The sequence below is a fragment of the Saccopteryx bilineata genome, chromosome 2, assembly GCF_036850765.1.
Source record: "Saccopteryx bilineata isolate mSacBil1 chromosome 2, mSacBil1_pri_phased_curated, whole genome shotgun sequence".
Taxonomy (NCBI): Eukaryota; Metazoa; Chordata; class Mammalia; order Chiroptera; family Emballonuridae; genus Saccopteryx; species Saccopteryx bilineata.
In genome coordinates, this window is record NC_089491.1 from 131,953,361 (window position 1) to 131,972,162 (window position 18,802).

Below are 18,802 nucleotides of genomic sequence, written 5' to 3' on the forward strand. Positions count from 1 at the left end.
ACAAAGTAGCCACCAGAGTAAAGAAGAGCACCAGAGACAAAGTTCATTTTATAATGATTAGGAGTCATTTTATCAAGACTATATGACAATACTAAATGTTTATACACCTAAAAAGGAAATTTGAAATATATCAAGCAAAGAGAAAAAGACAAATCTACAACTAGAGAAAAATATCAATACCCTTCTCTCAATAATCAACAGAACCACAGAGAGAAAAATAAGTAAAAATATAGATAACCTGAACAAAACTATCTACCAACATGATCTAATCAGAATATATAGAATACCTCACCAAACAACAGCTGTATACACATTTTTCAAGTGCACACGTAACATTAACCAAGATAGACCATATTCAAGGTCATAAAACAAGTCTTACTAAATGCAAATGATTCAAGTCCAACAGTGTATGTTTTCTAACTATAATAAAATCAAATTAGAAATTAATAACAGGCCCAGGTGAGTTGGCTCAGTGAATAGAGCATCGGCCTAGCATGTGGATGTCTTGGGTTGATTTCTGATCAGGGCACACAGGAGAAGCAACCATCTGCTTCTCCGCCCTCCTCTCTCCCCTACTCTTCCTTTCCCACAGCCACTGGCTCAGTTGATTCGAGTATTGTCCTGAGTGCTGAGGATAGCTTGGTTGACTGAGCATTGGCCACAGACAAGGGTTTCTGAGTGGATCCTGGTCAGGGCGCATGAGAAAGTCTGTCTCTCTATCTCCCCTCTTCTCACTTAAAAAAAAAGGAAGGAAGGGAGGGAGGGAAGGGAAAGGAAGGGAAGGGAAGGGAAGGGAAGGGAAGGGAAGGGAAGGGAAGGGAAGGGAAGGGAAGGGAAGGGAAGGGAAGGGAAGGGAAGGGAAGGGAAGGGAAGGGAAGGGAAGGGAAGGGAAGGGAAGGGAAGGGAAGGGAAGGAAGAAAGAAAATTAATAACAAAACGATTCCTGTAAAATCCCAAAATTCTTGCAAACAGATTTACACCCTTCTAAGTAACCCATGAATTAAAGAAGAAATCAAAACAGAAAGTATTTTGAACTAATGAAAAATAAAAACAGAACATATAAAAAGGTGTGAGATGTCACTATAGAAATACCTGTGTGTGAGGCAGGGTTGGGGTGTATTTATAGCACTAAATTTTTTTACTAAAAGAGAATATGTATCTTAAATTAATGATCTTACCTTCCCCTTAAGAAACCAGAAGAAGAAGAACAAATAAATAAGCCCCAAATAAGCAGAAGAAAGGAAATACTAAAGATCAGAGTGGAATTCAATACACAGAAGTAAAAAAACAAATAAATAAATCAGGTAAGCCAAAAGGTAGATATTAAAGAAGATCAATAAAATAATAAGCCTATAGCCAGATTGATCAGAATAAAAAAAAGGGAAGACACAGGAATGGGAAAGGTGACATCACTACAGATTTTATCAATATTAATAGGATAATAAGGGTATTTTATAAACAATTTCACGCCAAAATTATTCACAATTTAGATGAAACATTTTTGAGAGACACAAACTACCAAAACTAATTCTAAAATTCATATGGAACCCGATCAGGCGGTGGCGCAGTGGATACAGCACGGGACTGGGATGCGGAGGACCCAGGTTCGAAACCCCGAGGTCGCCAGCTTGAGAGCGGACTCATCTGGTTTGAGCAAGGCTCACCAGCTTGAGTTCAAGGTCACTGGCTTGAGTAAGGAGTCACTTGCTCTGCTCTAGCCCCCTTGTCGAGGCACATATGAGAAAGCAATCAATGAACAACTAAGGAGCCGCAGTGAAGAACTGGTACTTCTCATCTCTCTTCCTTTCTGTCTGTCTGCTCCTATCTGTCCTTGTCTCTGTCTCTCTCTGTCTCTGTCACCAAAAAATAAAGATATAAAATTCATGACACCAGAAAATACATTGAGTAGTCAAAGCAATCCTGAGAAAAAAGAACAAATCACCTCCTGATTTTAAAATATATTACAGCATATAATATACGATATAACATAATATACAAAGCAATTAAAAAAGTACTGTAATGGCATAAACACTGACTGATGAAACAGAATGAAGAGCCCAGAAATAAACCCATGCATAATACAGTCAACTGATCTTTGACAAGGGTGCCAAGAATACACCATGGGGAAAAGACAGTGTCTTTAACAAATGGTGTTGGGTAAAAAACTGGATATTCACATGTAAAAGACTGAAATTAAACCCCTACTGTACACTATCCATAAAATTAACTAGAATGGCTTAAAGACTTAAATATAAAACCGGAAATTATAAAAATAGGAGAAAACATAAGGAAAAAGATTTATGGCATTGGTCTAGGCCAGTGGTAGTCAACCTGGTCCCTACTTCCCATTAGTGGGCGTTCCAGCTTTCATGGTGGGCGGTAGCAGAGCAACCAAAGTATAAATAAAAAGATATATTTAACTACAGTAAGTTACTTTATAAAGATTTATCCTGCCAAACTTAGTGAAAATCCAACATAAAGTACTTGGTAAGTAATTATTATTATATGCTTTAACTTGCTGTAACTCTGCTTTATAAATTTTATAAAGTAAAGTTACTTCCCTACTTTATAAATCACCATTACTGTGGAACCGGTAGAAAATTTTACTGCTAACAGAGATACAAAAGTGGACGGTAGGTATAAAAAGATTGACTACCCCTGGTCTAGGCAAAGAATTTTTGGATAGAGCACCAAAACACAAGCAAAAAATGCAAAAAGAGACTAGTGGGACTCTATCAAACTAAAAAACTTCTGCACAGCAAAGAAAACAACTAGCATAGAAAAAAGCAAAACTACAGGTTGAAAAAAAATATTTGCAAATTATCTTATAAGGGGCTAACATCCAAAATATATAAGGAACTTCTATAATCTAATAGCAAAAAAAAATATCTAATTCTAAAATTGGCAAAGGACTTGAATAGACATTTCTGCAAAGAAGACACGCAAATAGACAACAGGTATATGAAAAGATGCTCAACATCATTAATCATCAGGAAAATGTAAATCAAATCTACAATGAAATATTACCTCACACTTGTAAGTGTGGTTATTTTTTTTTTATTTAAAGTAAGTCAATAGGCATCGATGAGAATGTGGAGAAATTGGGACCTTGGTACACCATTGGTAGAAATATAAAATGATGCAACCTCTATGGAAAATAGTATGGAGGTTTCTCTGTGGTGGCGCAGTGGATAAAGCATCGACCTGGAACGCTGAGGTCGCTGGTTCAAAACCCCGGGCTTGCCTGGTCAAGGCCCATGTGGGAGTTGATGCTTCCTGCTCCTTCCTCCTTCTCTCTCTCCACTCTCTCTAAAAATAAATAAATAAATAAAATTTAAAAAAAATTGAACTACCATATGATTCAGTAATTTTATTTCTGTGTATATATTCAAGAGAATTGAAACCAGAATCTTAAAGAGATACATGCATTTCCATTTTCATTACAGTATTATTCACAAGAGCTTAGATATGAAAACAATCTATTGTTCATTGTCAGATAAATGGTTAAAGAAAATGTGTTACATATATACAATGAAATATTATTCAGCCTTTTAAAAGAAGAAATCCTGCTATTTGCAACAATATGAATGAACTTGGAGGATATTATGCTAAATGAAATAAAGCCAGTGACAGGAGGAGAAATACTTTATCATTCTGCTTAGATAAGGTATCTAAAATACGTAGACTTACAGAAACAGAGAGTAGATTGGTGGTTGCCAGGCGCTTAGGAGACAGAAAATGAGCAGTTGCTGTTCAGTGCTGTAAAGTTTCAGTTCTGTAAGATTAATAAATTCTGGAGATCTGCTGTATAACATAATGTCAATAGTTAATAATATTGTATTGTTTACTTTAAAAGTTTAAAGAGTAGATGTCATGTTAGGCATTCTTACCACAATGATTTGGAAGAAGAAAGAAAAAAGAATAATAGTGTAACCTGAGTTGCTCTATGTCTATTAAAGAAATAAGATTGTTAGATGAAAATCTTTTTTACAAAGAAAACTCCAGGCTCAGATAGCTTCAGTGGAGAATTCTATCAAACCTACACAAACTCTTCCAAAATAACTGAAGAAGAGATAACACTTCCCAACTTATTCTATGTGGCCAGCATTACCCTGATACCAAATCTAGTCAAAGAGATTAAAAGAAAACACAGATCAATATTTCTCATGAATGTAGATGCAAAATTCAAAACAATGTTTTAAGAAATCAAATCTAACAATATATAAAAAGGGTAATACATAGTGACTAAAATGGGTTTATCCTAAAAATGCAAGATTGGCTTAACATTCCAAAATCAATGTAATTCATCATGTTAACAAATTTTTAAAACCTATATGATTATATTAGTTGATTCATAAAAAGCATTTGACACTTTTTAATAGCAATTCTTGATGAAAACTCTCACCAAATTAGGAATAGAAGGTAACTTTCTCAACCTGATAAAAAGTATAGATTAAAAAATAGATAGCTAATACTGTGTGTTAAAGACTTAATGCTTTTTTTCTAAGATCAGGAACAAAACAAGGTTGTCCATTGTCACCACTTTAATTGAACAAAATACTAGCAGATCCAAGCAGCACAATCCAAAAAGTAAAAGAAATAAAAGAAACCCAGATTGGACAAGAGGTAAAACTGTCTTTATATGCCAACAGCATGATTGTTAAAGTTTATTTATTTATTTATTTTTTACAGAGACAGTGAGTCAGAGAGAGGGATAGACAGGGACAGACAGACAGGAATGGAGAGAGATGAGAAGCATCAATCATTAGTTTTTCATTCCGCATTGCAACACCTTAGTTGTTCATCAATTGCTCTCTCATATGTGCCTTGACCTGGGGGGCCACAGCAGACCGAGTAACCTCTTGCTCTAGCCAGCGACCTTGGGTCCAAGCTGGTGAGCTTTGCTCAAACTAGATGAGCCAAAAAAAAAAAAAAAAAAAAAAAAAAACTAGATGAGCCCGTGTTCAAGCTGGAGACCTTGGGGTCTTTTTTTTTTATAATTTTTTTAATGGGGTGACACCAATAAATCAGGATACATATATTCAAAGATAACATGTCCAGGTTATCTTAAAGTTCAATTATGTTGCATACTCATCACCCAAAGTCAGATTGTCCTCTGTCACCTTCTATCTAGTTTTCTTTGTGCCCTCCCCCTCCCCCTTTCCCTTTCCCTCTCCCCCCTCCCCCCATAACCACCACACTCTTATCAATGTCTCTTAGTCTCACTTTTATGTCCCACCTACATATGGAATAGTGCAGTTTCTGGTTTTTTCTGATTTACTTATTTCACTTCGTATAATGTTATCAAGATCCCACCATTTTGCTGTAAATGATACGATGTCATCATTTCTTATGGCTGAGTAGTATTCCATAGTGTATATGTGCCACATCTTCTTTATCCAGTCATCTATTGATGGGCTTTTTGGTTGTTTCCATGTCCTGGCCACTGTGAACAATGCTGCAATGAACATGTGGCTGCATGTGTCTTTGCGTATCAATGTTTCTGAGTTTTTGGGGTATATACCCAGTAGAGGGATTGCTGGGTCATAAGGTAGTTCTATTTTCAGTTTTTTGAGGAACCACCATACTTTCTTCCATAATGGTTGTACATTCCCACCAACAGTGTATGAGGGTTCCTTTTTCTCCACAGCCTCTCCAACATTTGCTATTACCTGTCTTGTTAATAATAGCTAATCTAACAGGTGTGAGGTGGTATCTCATTGCAGTTTTGATTTGCATTTCTCTAATAAATAAAGAAGATGAGCATCTTTTCATATATCTGTTGGCCATTTGTATTTCTTCCTGGGAGAAGTGTCTGTTCATGTCCTCTTCCCATTTTTTTATTGGATTGTTTGTTTGTTTGTTGTTGAGTTTTATGAGTTCTTTGTATATTTTGGATATTAGGCCCTTATCTGAGAAGTTGTTTGAAAATATCATTTCCCATTTAGTTGGCTGTCTGTTTATTTTGTTATCAGTTTCTCTTGCTGAGCAAAAACTTCTTAGTCTGATGTAGTCCCATTCATTAATTTTTGCCTTCACTTCTCTTGCCTGTGGAGTCAAATTCATAAAGTGCTCTTTAACACCCAGGTCCATGAGTTTAGTACCTATGTCTTCTTCTATGTACTTAATTGTTTCAGGTCTTATGTTTAGATCTTTGATCCATTTTGAGTTAATTTTAGTACAGGGGGACAAACTGTAGTCCAGTTTCATTCTTTTGCATGTGGCTTTCCAGTTTTCCCAGCACCATTTATTGAAGAGGCTTTCTTTTCTCCATTGCATGTTGTTGGCCGACCTCGGGGTCTTGAATCTGGATCCTCCGCATCCCAGTCCGACGCTCTATCCACTGCGCCACTGCCTGGCCAGGCAAAACAACCCAATTTAAAAAAATATATATTCAAAACATTTGAAAAGACACTTTTCCAATGAAGATTTACAGACAACAGATAGAAAGTAAGAAGATACTCAGTATCAATAGTCACCAGGAAAATATAAATTAACACCACAGTAATCACTACATACCTATTGGAATATCTTTAAAAAGGCTGATTACTAAGACAAGAATGTGGAGGTGCTGGCGCTCTCACACCCTGCTGGTGGGAATGTAGGACGCCTTGGAACACCTTTAGCAGTTTCTTAAAAATTTAAACATGTGCCTGTCGTATGTTTCAATCATTTACTCCCCCAAAATTGAAATCTTGTGTCCATGCAAAGACTTGTATAGGAATGTATACATAGCTCTATTTGCAACTGTCAAAAATTGGGTGGGGGGTAACTAATTTTCAGCAACAGGTGAATTTCTTTATTTTGGTTTACTCACAAGAAATGAACTATTGATACACACTATAAAATAGATGAATTTCAATATAATTATGCTTATGAAAGAAGTCAAAGAGTACATTCTATATGATTTCATCTATACAAAATTCTAAAAACTTCAAACTATATTATTCTCACAGAAGCCAGAACACCTTTCTGCCTCTCTCCAAACCTCCATGCCAGTGTGCTATTATTTTTACTTTTGCTCTGGACCTATAATTATTATTTGATGTACTGTCTACACATTCATTTTTTAAAACTAAAAACTAAAATATAATATTCACAATAATATCTGTATGGAAGTATCATTCACTGCAGAGTCACGTAGTGTCATTGAGGCTGGAGAGGAGATGTGACTCTTATCAATAAATCTTTGCTTTTGGAAGTAGAAAATAAGAACTTTAAAGTTTGGAGAGGGATAGGATGACACCATGTCATAATGACTTAATAAGCCTTTGCTTTGTCACAAGAGCTCCCAGCTTCTTAATCATTCTTTTTTTTTTTTTTTTTGGAAGAAATCTATGTTCTCCCAAAAGAAATTCTTCACAAGGCCTCTGACTTTCAGTTCTAAATTGGGCTGATGGCTTTCTAGGCCTGCCTCAAAGTTCATGTCCTGGAATTACTTTTCACTGCAATCCTGGGTTAGATCCACTGTTCCTTGGAGCTTATGACTTCTTCTGACTTGGATACTCATTTGTTTTGCTTCAGTAATTCAGAAAGATCTGTGGGTGGTAAATGGTCTGAGTTCTTGCATGTTTGAAAATGCCTCACTCTTGATTGATAGTTTGGATAGGTAGAGAATGTTATACTCAAATACATTTTTCTCTCAACATTTTGCAAGCATGCTTCTTGTTGTTTGTGTTTTTATTTTTTCTAGCACCTAGAGTTGCTGAATGATCTATCTAGTGTCAACTGGATTCTCATTTCTTTTTGAGTGATCAATTATTCTTTTAGCTTTTAGAATCTTCCCTCTACTCGCAGTGTCTAAAATATCACAGAATATGTCTTGGAATAGGTTTGTTTATTCACCCTCTTCTGTATTCTCTCGGCCCTTGTATTATGAAGTTCTATTTCTTCACATCTAGAAATTCTTTCTGCTTCTTATCTATTTCATTTGTTTTCTCATTCTAAGTATCATTTTGAATGTTAGGACTTTCAGACTGTTCTCTAATCTCTGAATTCCAGCTCCTATTCTATCGTCTACCCTTTAGCTTTTTGCTCTACAATCAAAGAAAACTTGCCACTTTTTCTTTCACTGATTTTTTTAAGTTGACAATTATTTTCTTCTTAAGATCACCTTTTGGTGTGGATTGTTTTTATCATAGCAACATATTTTTGCTTTGCAAATGCTTTTTCTGGAAACTACATAAAATAACTTTAAAGATATATTCTATTTTCGTAAATTATCTATCTCCAGGGTCATTTTATTTATTTCCACCTGCTTTTTTGTCCTCATTTTTTCTCAGATTTCTATGATGTTTGACAATCAATTCAATATTAGCAACTGAAGCTGACCAGCTTGCTTAGTATAGATAGCTCTCTTTGCTTAGTTCTCAATCTCTGTCCACATGGGTGGCCTTTTGACCAGCAGGCTTTGCTTTAGACCCTGAGGGAAAGAGGAGGAAGTGGGATGCCCCACTCCCACCTCTCTCATTTCCCAGCCGAAATTAGGAAACTTTTATTATTAAGAGTTGGTATTACTCTACATGGGCTTCTTCTCATGCAGACGATTCTCAATTATTGTAATGCTCAGCCCTCTGGTGTTAGCCTGACCATGTGACACAGGGAAGGAGACTGTGGCCTATGACTCACAGTTATTCCGCAGATGACTACTTTCCAACTTCCCTCCCACAGTCCACGTTCTGAGCCTCCCTGTGGTCCCCTGCCAGGAAAAATAGCTCCAGCCCCTACTGCAGCCTTCTCCTGTGAATGTGATTTAAGATTTAATCTGTTAATACAATTCCAAGTATTTTTTACTTTCGAGAAATTTGTCTATATCTTTAGTTCCCTGATGTCCCTTCCCTTGCACATAGTACTGTCATTAATTTGTCATTTTCTGTTCCTCTTTACTGACACTTCTGTGGGATTTGGGAGTGGAAAGGAGATGTAAATATATGCTGTCTGCCATCTTGAACAAGAATTCTTATTGTCTTTGGACATCTTTGTGAGGTTTTTTGTTTGTTTGTTATTTTCTTATTTTGAGACAAAAGACCCCTGATAGCTTCCACTTAGGACTCTTAGGACCATATAAACAAGGCTTAATTTCTCTTCTATATATCAACTCTCCAAATATTTAAAATTTGTTTTAGGTCCTCCTATCCTCTCCAGATCAAATATTTCTAGTTCTCCTATGTCTCGTTCAATGTGTAGGCTTCCATTCTGATCATTTTCTTCTGAACTTCCTCCATCTCTTTAAAATAACTTAATGCAATGATTGGGTACAAATACTGAAAGCTATTTTACAGTAATATAGTCGTCCTTACCACATTACACATCCACATTGTCCAGTTATTCTTACTTCCCTGCCCTAGGCCCATAAAATGAGCACCAGCCTACCAGCTGCTGCTGGGAAAATTTGGTGTGACAGTGATACATTCAAAAGCCATAAAATTATGGGAAGATAGCAGGAAGAATTCTCACCCAAGAATTTCTAGGTTTTCTAGCACGAGTTTTGCGCAATTACTTTATCACTTAAATAAAGGTCATTTTAAAGCTTATAATTTTAGTAATTTTGTAAAAAAAAATGGTACTATATTCTAAGTTAGATATTTGGGATAAATTATTCCTAAATTCTTTGAATCATGAAATTAAAGATACACATGTGTATATGTAGGTGTGTGTGAGTATTTTCCAACTATCTGAAATCCAACTTTAAAACTCCAACACATTTCCCATTTCTTATAAGCAATACATTTTTGTAAAACTTACTACTAATTAAAATATGTATAACACTTGAAAATGAATAAAAATAACAAAGATAAGCATCACAGCAACATAAAATATCACAGCTATGGTGACATCCTTGCATAGCAGACAGAGTTTTAAAATTTAAATTAAATATCTTGTCTCAGAATTACATGGGACAGCTCTCAGCTAGCACAAAGATTTTTTGAAATGTGTACTTTCCTTGGAATATACCTCTGCTCCAGTTCCTTGAAGAGCATATTTAAAAACATAAAAGAAAATAAACATTTCCAAGTATATTAATTTATAGGGAAAACTTTCTGAGTGAGATGTATTAAAATACCAAAACATTTTACAGGAATTTTATAAAAGTTTTCTAAATCAATCTCTTTGTTTCTCGTTGTTTTTTTTTTGTTGTTGTTTTTTTTGCATTTTTCTGAAGCTGGAAACAGGGAGAGATAGTCAGACAGACTCCCGCATGCGCCCGCCCGGGATCCACCCGGCACGCCCACCATGGGGCGATGCTCTGTCCACCAGGGGACGATGCTCTGCCCATCCTGGGCGTCGCCATGTTGCGACCAGAGCCACTCTAGCGCCTGAGGCAGAGGCCACAGAGCCATCCCCAGCGCCCGGGCCATCTTTGCTCCAACAGAGCCTTGGCTGCGGGAGGGGAAGAGAGAGACAGAGAGGAAAGCGCGGCGGAGGGGTGGAGAAGCAAATGGGCGCTTCTCCTGTGTGCCCTGGCCGGGAATCGAACCCGGGTCCTCCGCACGCTAGGCCGACGCTCTACCGCTGAGCCAACCGGCCAGGGCAATCTCTTTGTTTCTTAAAAATAATTATTTAAGCCTGACCAGATGGTGGCACAGTGGCTAGAGCTTCAGCCTAGAACTCTAAGGACCCAGCTTAGAAACTCCGAGGTCACTGGCTTGCACAGGGGGTTGCCAGCATAAGCGTGGGATCATAGACATGACTTCATTGTTGCTGGTTTGAGCTCAAAGTCATTAGCTTGAACAAGGGGTCACCAGCTCAGATGGAGCCCCTCCTCGGTCAAGGCACATATGAGAAAGCAATCAATGAATAACTACGGTGCTGCAACCATGAGTTGATGCTTCTCATCTCTCTCCCTTCCTGTCTGTCCCTGTCTGTTCCTCTCTCTCTCTCTCACTGTCTCTCTCCCTAAAAATAATGATTATTATTATTATTATTTAAGAAACTGCTATGTGTGAGGCACTAGTGAGTCAATAATATATTATAAATATCTGCAGTATCTGTTTTCATGGAGCTTACTTGGATAAAAAAACACTCAAATTTGTTAAAGCACAGATTTTCCTTAACTTTGGTTAAAGAAGATAGATTCAGATGTACATGAAATGAAGCCACCAGCCTCGAGAAAGCAAGAAGCCTAGCACCTTTCCATTCTCTGGGCCAAGTGGATTATGTCAGTAACATTTGTGGAATGTTGATTATGAGGAATCAGAGCCGGAAAGTTGGCTGGAAGTTAAGAAGCCATGTCAGAAGAAGTGCATTCGTTATCCCACCCTTACTTCCTCTGATCTATGGGAATTTGGAGAGAAAGCACTTCAGTTTCTACAGATGCGTGGCAGCATCTGCCATACCTGACCTTTGGGATCTTCTGCCTTTACAAACTGGATCTCCTCTAAGGTTCATAAAATAGGACCTGTGCTCTTACCCTGAACAACTATTTTTAGATTTCTATGCACGCCATGCTTTTTCACACTTCCTTTTCTTTGCCTGAAATGCCCTTGCTCTCCTCATTCACCTGGAGTCCTCGTACTCAGGTTTCAAGGCTCAGCTCAAAATTTGCTTCCTCTGGAAAGCCTCCGCTGACCCCCTTCCCCTGCCCTGCCCCCGGCTGGTTAGTCAGCTTAGTGGAGTTGTAGCAACAACTGTGAGAAAAGACAGACCAGGAAGTGGATCTCAGTTCTAGCTTTCACCAGATGTAGAGTTATGTAAACTTTCTGAACCTTAGTTTTTCCCATTTAAAAATATAGACACTTGACTTCCAGGGCTGTTTTGAGGATTAAATACAATAGTGAAGAAAAAGTCTCTAAACGGAGATCTTGGCACACAGACAGTATTTAAAAATGCCGCTTTCTGTTCCCTCCTCTCTAGTCACACCTTGGAATGACATAAACTTAAAATCCCATGCTTAGATCAACCATAGTTTTAAAATCATTGGGATTACAATCATATGAAGTGTCAAATTAAAATCAGTATTATAAATCAAAGCCTATTAAAGATTTTTTGATTACTTACAAAGGTCCTTTTTATGAGGAATGACTATAAAATAATTGGAATGATCTTTCACTTGAAATGCATGCATGTGAGACTTTCAAAGATCCTGATCAAAAGCTTCAGCACCATGTGTCACAGAGCTATAAATTTTAAATAGAGGTCAATGCTGTATTCTTAGCGATCACATCTGCTCTTGTACCTATTTTACAAACTCAGAGCTAGACAAAGAACACAGTACATGGATAGCAAAGATTTCCAAAAAATAATAATATTATGAGAGCAATAATTACTTTATTTAGTAGGACCTTGTATATCTTCCAAGTCATTCACCCATGCCTTGAACATATTACAGCACTCACCACCCCTCACCCCATTCTCTGCGGCAGGTCAGGGGTGCTGGGATGACTCAGTTGTCCCAGTATCCAGCGCTCTGTGCAGAAGTCCTTTCTCATCAGTGTAGCACTTTATGCTGACTGTGTTTTCTGATAAGAGGAAGTAGATGAGGAACATGAGGTACTCATAAACAGGCCAGAAAGTTTCATGTTTTGGTCTAGTTTTCACTCTTTTTAAGAAAATTTGGAATCATTAGAGCCTTACTCAGTCAGTTATTTATAAACATTGTGGCTAAAAGCATAGACTCTGGAGTGAGAAGCCTGGGTTCAAATTCTAGCTCTATCACTTACTGGCTCTGAGGCCTTGGGTGAGTTATTTCCTCTGTCTCTGGTTTAGCTTCTCCATCTGTAAAATGGGGATAAGAACTAGTTGCCAGACAGCTGTTATAAAGCAGTGCCCAGCACATATTTAATATTTCTAATTACTGTGAACTGTCAGTGTAAACTTCTATTCCAATGCTATAGACCAGGGGTAGTCAACCTTTTTATACCTACCGCCCACTTTTGTATCTCTGTTAGTAGTAAAATTTTCTAACCCCCACTGGTTCCACAGTAACGGTGATTTATAAAGTAGGGAAGTGTACTTTACTTTATAAAATTTATAAAGCAGAGTTATAACAAGTTAAAGCATATAATAATAATTACTTACCAAGTACTTTATGTCAGATTTTTGCTAAGTTTAGCAGAATAAATCTTTATAAAACAACTTACTATAGTTAAATCTATCTTTTTATTTATACTTTGGTTGCTCCGCTACCGCCCACCATGAAAGCTGGAACGCCCACTAGTGGGCGGTAGGGACCAGGTTGACTACCATTGCTATAGACAAAGAGATGCAGCAATAAACAAGGTACTCAATAAATATTTAGTGGATGAATAACACAAAAATGATAATAGAATGAAGTTATATTTGCACCCAGGTGGTTTCCATGATTGGCTGATGTCAGAGAATAAAACTTTAAACATTCATATGATTAAGTCTTAGTAACATGTCCATTTGCCCAAAAGCAGAAATAGATCATGAAATAGAAATGAAATTATACACCTGATATCTGTGCACAAGTGTTTCTTTTTAAACTTGGCTATAATGTGATTTTTTAAAAAATAAGCTTATAAACCTTGTTTAATTGCCAGCCAAATACACTGACTCTCCAATGAAGTCATGTTTGGAAATATATGTACCAACATTTAAACAACTCAAAACCATAGAAAATCTTAACTTTGTCAAATTTGGTCTCAGTATTGAAATGTGAGATATAAAAAATTAGGGGGAGGCGTATCCTCAATTGGATCATTGTTTTATGCTAGCCTTTATATATGAGTATAGAGAAAGGCATTTCAGGATATCGTTATTAAAACTGTTTGCAGTATAAACCAGTTCTAACCACTGCTAAAATGTCTGGCTCTTCTTAAAAATGCTCAACAGAGCATAACTACAATATTCACATCTGCCTACAAGCACATCATCATCTTAAGTCTCTATTTTAAATACTAATACTTTCTTTTAAAATTCTTCAAAATATATGTCCTGTGAAAATGGGAATTTAATAAGTATGATCTAAGGCTGCAGGAGAGATGAAGCTAGTAATGATGGTGTTGAGAGAGTGAATGTAAACAATGATACAATCAAAATGGCACAGAGTGCCAAAGAACAGAGTGGGCAGAGGAAGAAAATCACCTTCTCCCAACCAAGAGGAAAGTGTGAGTCTATATGATTAAGTGCTCTTTTTTTTTATTTTCCAAGAGATGATCAAACATTAAGAACCATGAGACGACGAGGGAGAGGGGGAGGGGAGGGGGAGGGGTACAGAGAGAACTGGATGGAGGGTGGCAGAGGACGATCTCTCTTTGGGTGATGGGTATGCAACATAACTAAATGACAAGATAACCTGGAAATGTTTTCTTTGAATGTATGTACCCTGATTTATTGATGTCACCCCATTAAAATAAAAATTTATTTATATATAAAAAAAAAAAAACAAAAAAAAAAAACAAAAAAAGAACCATGAGCACTTATAAAGTTGCCTGTTCAGAAATCACCATAGATGTAAGGGTCAGTTTCTTTAAGAACTAATAAAACATAACAAGAGAGAACAGAAAACCAAAGAGAAGAGTGAAACCATTCTTAAAAATATAGTAATAAGAATCTGCCTTCAGTGCTGGGCATCCTGAAACCACAAGTGGTCCCTGTTAATCACACCCTCACACTCAAAAGTAATGATCGATAAAGGAGAGAACTGACTATTATTTAAGAGTTCCTTTGCAGGTAGGTAATATGTTTCTTAAAATTTTTTTTCTATTTAAATAGTGAATTACATTTAAATAAGGAGTCCTTCAATATTTTGGCTTATTCCGAGTCTGAGTTTATACAAAGGAAGTAAAATAAAGTGGAAGTGGAAGTTAGATATTCTTTGGTCTCATTTACCAGTGTCCTAACAGCAGCTTATTTGGGTTATGGACAGAATACATTGTTGCCTTACTGTGCTCTACATCAGTTTTTCTTTTATGAGCAAATGAATTCCAAATATATGTGTATATGCAAAATATTATTTTAAGAGCGATAGTACACACATATAATGCCTTACTTACATTGATCTTCTCTTGCTGTTATAACAGATAATTATAAACTTCATAGCTTAAAACAAAATTTTTTTAAGTGAGAGGAGGGTAGATAGAGAGACAGACTCCAACATGGGCCTCAACCAGGACCCTCCTAGCAATCTCTGTCTGGTACCAATACTCAAATCAACCAAGGTATTTGTAGAGCCTGAGGCTGATGCACTCTAACCAACTAAGTCATTATCAGTGCCCCAGGGCTGACACTCAAACCAACCAAGCCACTGGCGGAGGGAAGAGAAAAGGGAAAGAAGAGGGAGCGGGCTGGGGAGAGAAGCAGATGGTTGTTTCTCTTGTGTGTCCTAACTAGGAATCAAACCCAAGACATCCACACGCCGGGCCAACACTCTATCCACTGTACTGACCAGCCAGGGCTAAAACAATAAGTTATTTTACAATGCTGTAGATTAAAAGTTTGACACTGAACTAAAATCAAAGTGTCAGCAGGACTGCATTACTTTCTGGAGTTTCTAGAAGAGAATGCATTTCTTTGTCCTTTCCAGCTTCTAGAGGCTGCCTGCATTCCTTGACTCATGGCCCCCTTCCTCTATCTTCAAAGCCAACCAAGATACAATACACAATAATTGGCTATTTAAAGCAATATACAATAATTATATCTCCATCAGACTGTCTATTTCTGTTACCTTCCCCATGTTTAAAGATTCTTGTGGTTATGAGCGAACTACCTGGATAATCCACAATAATCTTCCCATCTAAAAATCAGTTGATTCTCAGGCTTAATTTTATCTGCAAATTTAATACTTCTTTGTCATGTGCATTAGTTTCCTAGAGCTGCCATAACAAACTACCACAGTCTGGGTGACTTAAAAAACAGAAACCTATTTTCTCATAGTCCTGGAAACTTAAGACCGGAAGCCCAAGCTCAAGGTTGCCAGAAGGGTTAGTGTCTGGTGATATCTCTGTCCTTGGTTTGCAACAGCCACCTTCTCACGGGGTCTCACACGGTGTCTCCTCCCTGTATGCACAGAGAGAGAACTCTGGCATCTCTTCCTTTTCTTATAAGGACATCAGTCTCGCAGGATTAGGACTTCACTCTTACAACCTCATCTGATTTCCATTACCTCATTAAATGCTGTCTCCAGATATGGTATATTGAGGGTTAGGGCTTACTAAAGAAGAGTGTTTCTGCACTTATAATACTCCTGAATTCAAAAGCCAGGGCTTTTCCTCACCAACAATCAATTCTGCAACTCACCAGATACCATCTAGCTCTACAATTTAATTCAATTATGACACTAACCAGTGGACTTAGTGCAGACCACATAGGTCAAGGACTGAGTCCAGTGGTGGGATTCAAATAATTTAACAACCAGGTTCTCTGCCCTAATGACTGTTTTAAGCATAGAAAAACAATATACCAAAAGATAGTTTATTACTTCATGTATTTAATACTTAAATAAGAATAATAAAAATGGTACACAAAACTAGATGTTATAAGAAAGTTTTAAAATATTAATGAAAAAATATTAAATATACCTGACCAAAAAACAATAAAATTGTTATTTAAGATATTTCCATATTGCTTCTTGATTGGCGTATTTCTCATTTGCAGTTTTCTTCACTTTTATCTGAGCATCATCGCCTGTGTGATTTATCTTTAACCATCTTTTCACTGTAGGAGTAAGACCCCATTCCTTTAGAGCAGGGGTCCCCAAACTTTTCACACAGGGGGCCAGTTCACTGTCCCTCAGACCATTGGAAGGCCACCACATACAGTGCTCCTCTCACTGACCACCAATGAAAGAGGTGCCCCTTCCGGAAGTGCGGGGGGGGGGCGGATAAATGGCCTCAGGGGGCCACATGCGGCCTGCTGGCCCATAGTTTGGGGACACCTGCTTCGAGGTAGGCCGATTAAACTAATAGTCATTGTGTTTGATATATTAGAAACAAGCGACTTCTCTGAACACATTCTGTTCATCTTTGAAAAACCCCTTTATGCTTCTGCTAAACTTACAGAAATTGTTCCCACAATATTTTTAGCTCTTTGAACACTTTTAGCAATTGCATAGTTATGGGAATTTTTAAAAATGTTTTCCATGAAATCTCAATAATCATTCATATCAATTGGGTAATTAATAATGTCATTAAATATGAGCAATTGTTCTTCAGCTGCTTTCCATGGAACTAGTACTTCTGCAATATTCCAGTAATCTAACTCCAAAAAATTGAGAAATTGTCATTTATTCCTATCTTGAAATTGGCTACAACTTGCTTTTAAATGTTTATGGCCCATTAGTCTTTATTTTCAAATTTGTTACAATGTTTTCTAAAAGTTTTTCCTGAGTGAGCCCGACAAATTGATGATTTTCTACAAATTGTATATTTTTGAAAGTTTCTACAATAATTAATTTATCAACTTTTTTTATGAACCCTTTTCCTTTCCAAGCATTTGCAATGCTTTAATAGATCTTATCATGAGTTTTTTAGCCTCTATTATGTCTGTATTTCTTGCTTGCAGTGCATTTGAAAGAAGAGAAATTTTGTTTAAAATATCAATCATCAATGCCAAAACAGTATAAAATATGTATTTTCAAGACGGGCAGCCATACCTAAGTACTATTTATTTTAATAAAAACAGTGATGCAGCACCGAATAAGCACACCACACAGCTAGGGTTGACCTCAAACTACAGGCAGCCCCTCTTGGTCTCAAAACTCTACCAACCTTTATCATTTCAATTCCAAGTTGTTCAGGTAGCTTGGTAAGTTCTATTTGGTTTTTATTGGATTGATGAAAAGTAGTATATATCTTATCAATAAATATTTTCAATGATTTCTTTGCTTCATTTCCTTTATCAAATCATCTAAAATAAGATGGAGGCGGTGGTTTGAACAGTGCTATGTTATTGTGCTTGGAAACTCTTTTGCTATTCTAATGCTCATTCCAGGTTTTCTCCCAAGCAGCATGCTGGCATCATCGGAGCAAAATTCTATTAAATTATTTTCTAGGTAGTTCTTAGCAAGCCCAACATTATTTAAACTTTCGTAACTGAAGAATATATTTCTGCAACTTGTTTTTCCAATTCAATTAGCTCAATGAAAATTGTTGGTGATGTAACTAAAGGCTCAATTTTTAAGAGAAGTATAATAACTGGTTTCCAAGATATTGTTGAAGCTCCATCAATAATCAAGCATATATTCAGATTATTTTCAATAATTTTAGTAAATATTTTCTTTTTAATTCACTTTGTAATGACACCAACTACTTTCACAGAAGTTTTATGTAAATGTAATCCAATCCCATATCTAATCCATTTTTAATTTGTTCTTCTATTTCATCCCTTCTATGTCTAAAAACAGGAGGAAGGAGAGGGAAGGGGTCGGGGGAGGGAAGGGGCACAAAGAAAACCAGATAGAAGGTGATGGAAGACAATTTGACTTTGGGTGATAGGTATGCAACATAATCAAATGTCAAAATAACCTGGAGATGTTTTCTCTGAACATATGTACCCTGATTTATCGATGTCACCCCATTAAAATTAATAATGTAAATAAATAAAAACAGTTTACATCTTTTTGTCAGGCTGTAAACTGTATTAAATATTCTACAAGTAGTACTTACATATTTTTTTACTCATCGTATTGCTTTATTGAATCCTGCTCACATTTTTTAAGTTCAGTTTTTTAAGTTACAAATGTTATCAGCTTTTGATGAAAAATGTTCTTTCATTTTGCTCCTTAGAGAAGCTTGTTGTATCTCTTTATTTTTCCCTGATGCCTCAATCTGAAAACATGTCCATTCTTTTAACACATGAACACTTTCCTCTTTTATGAAGTCATATTTTGCACAATACTCAC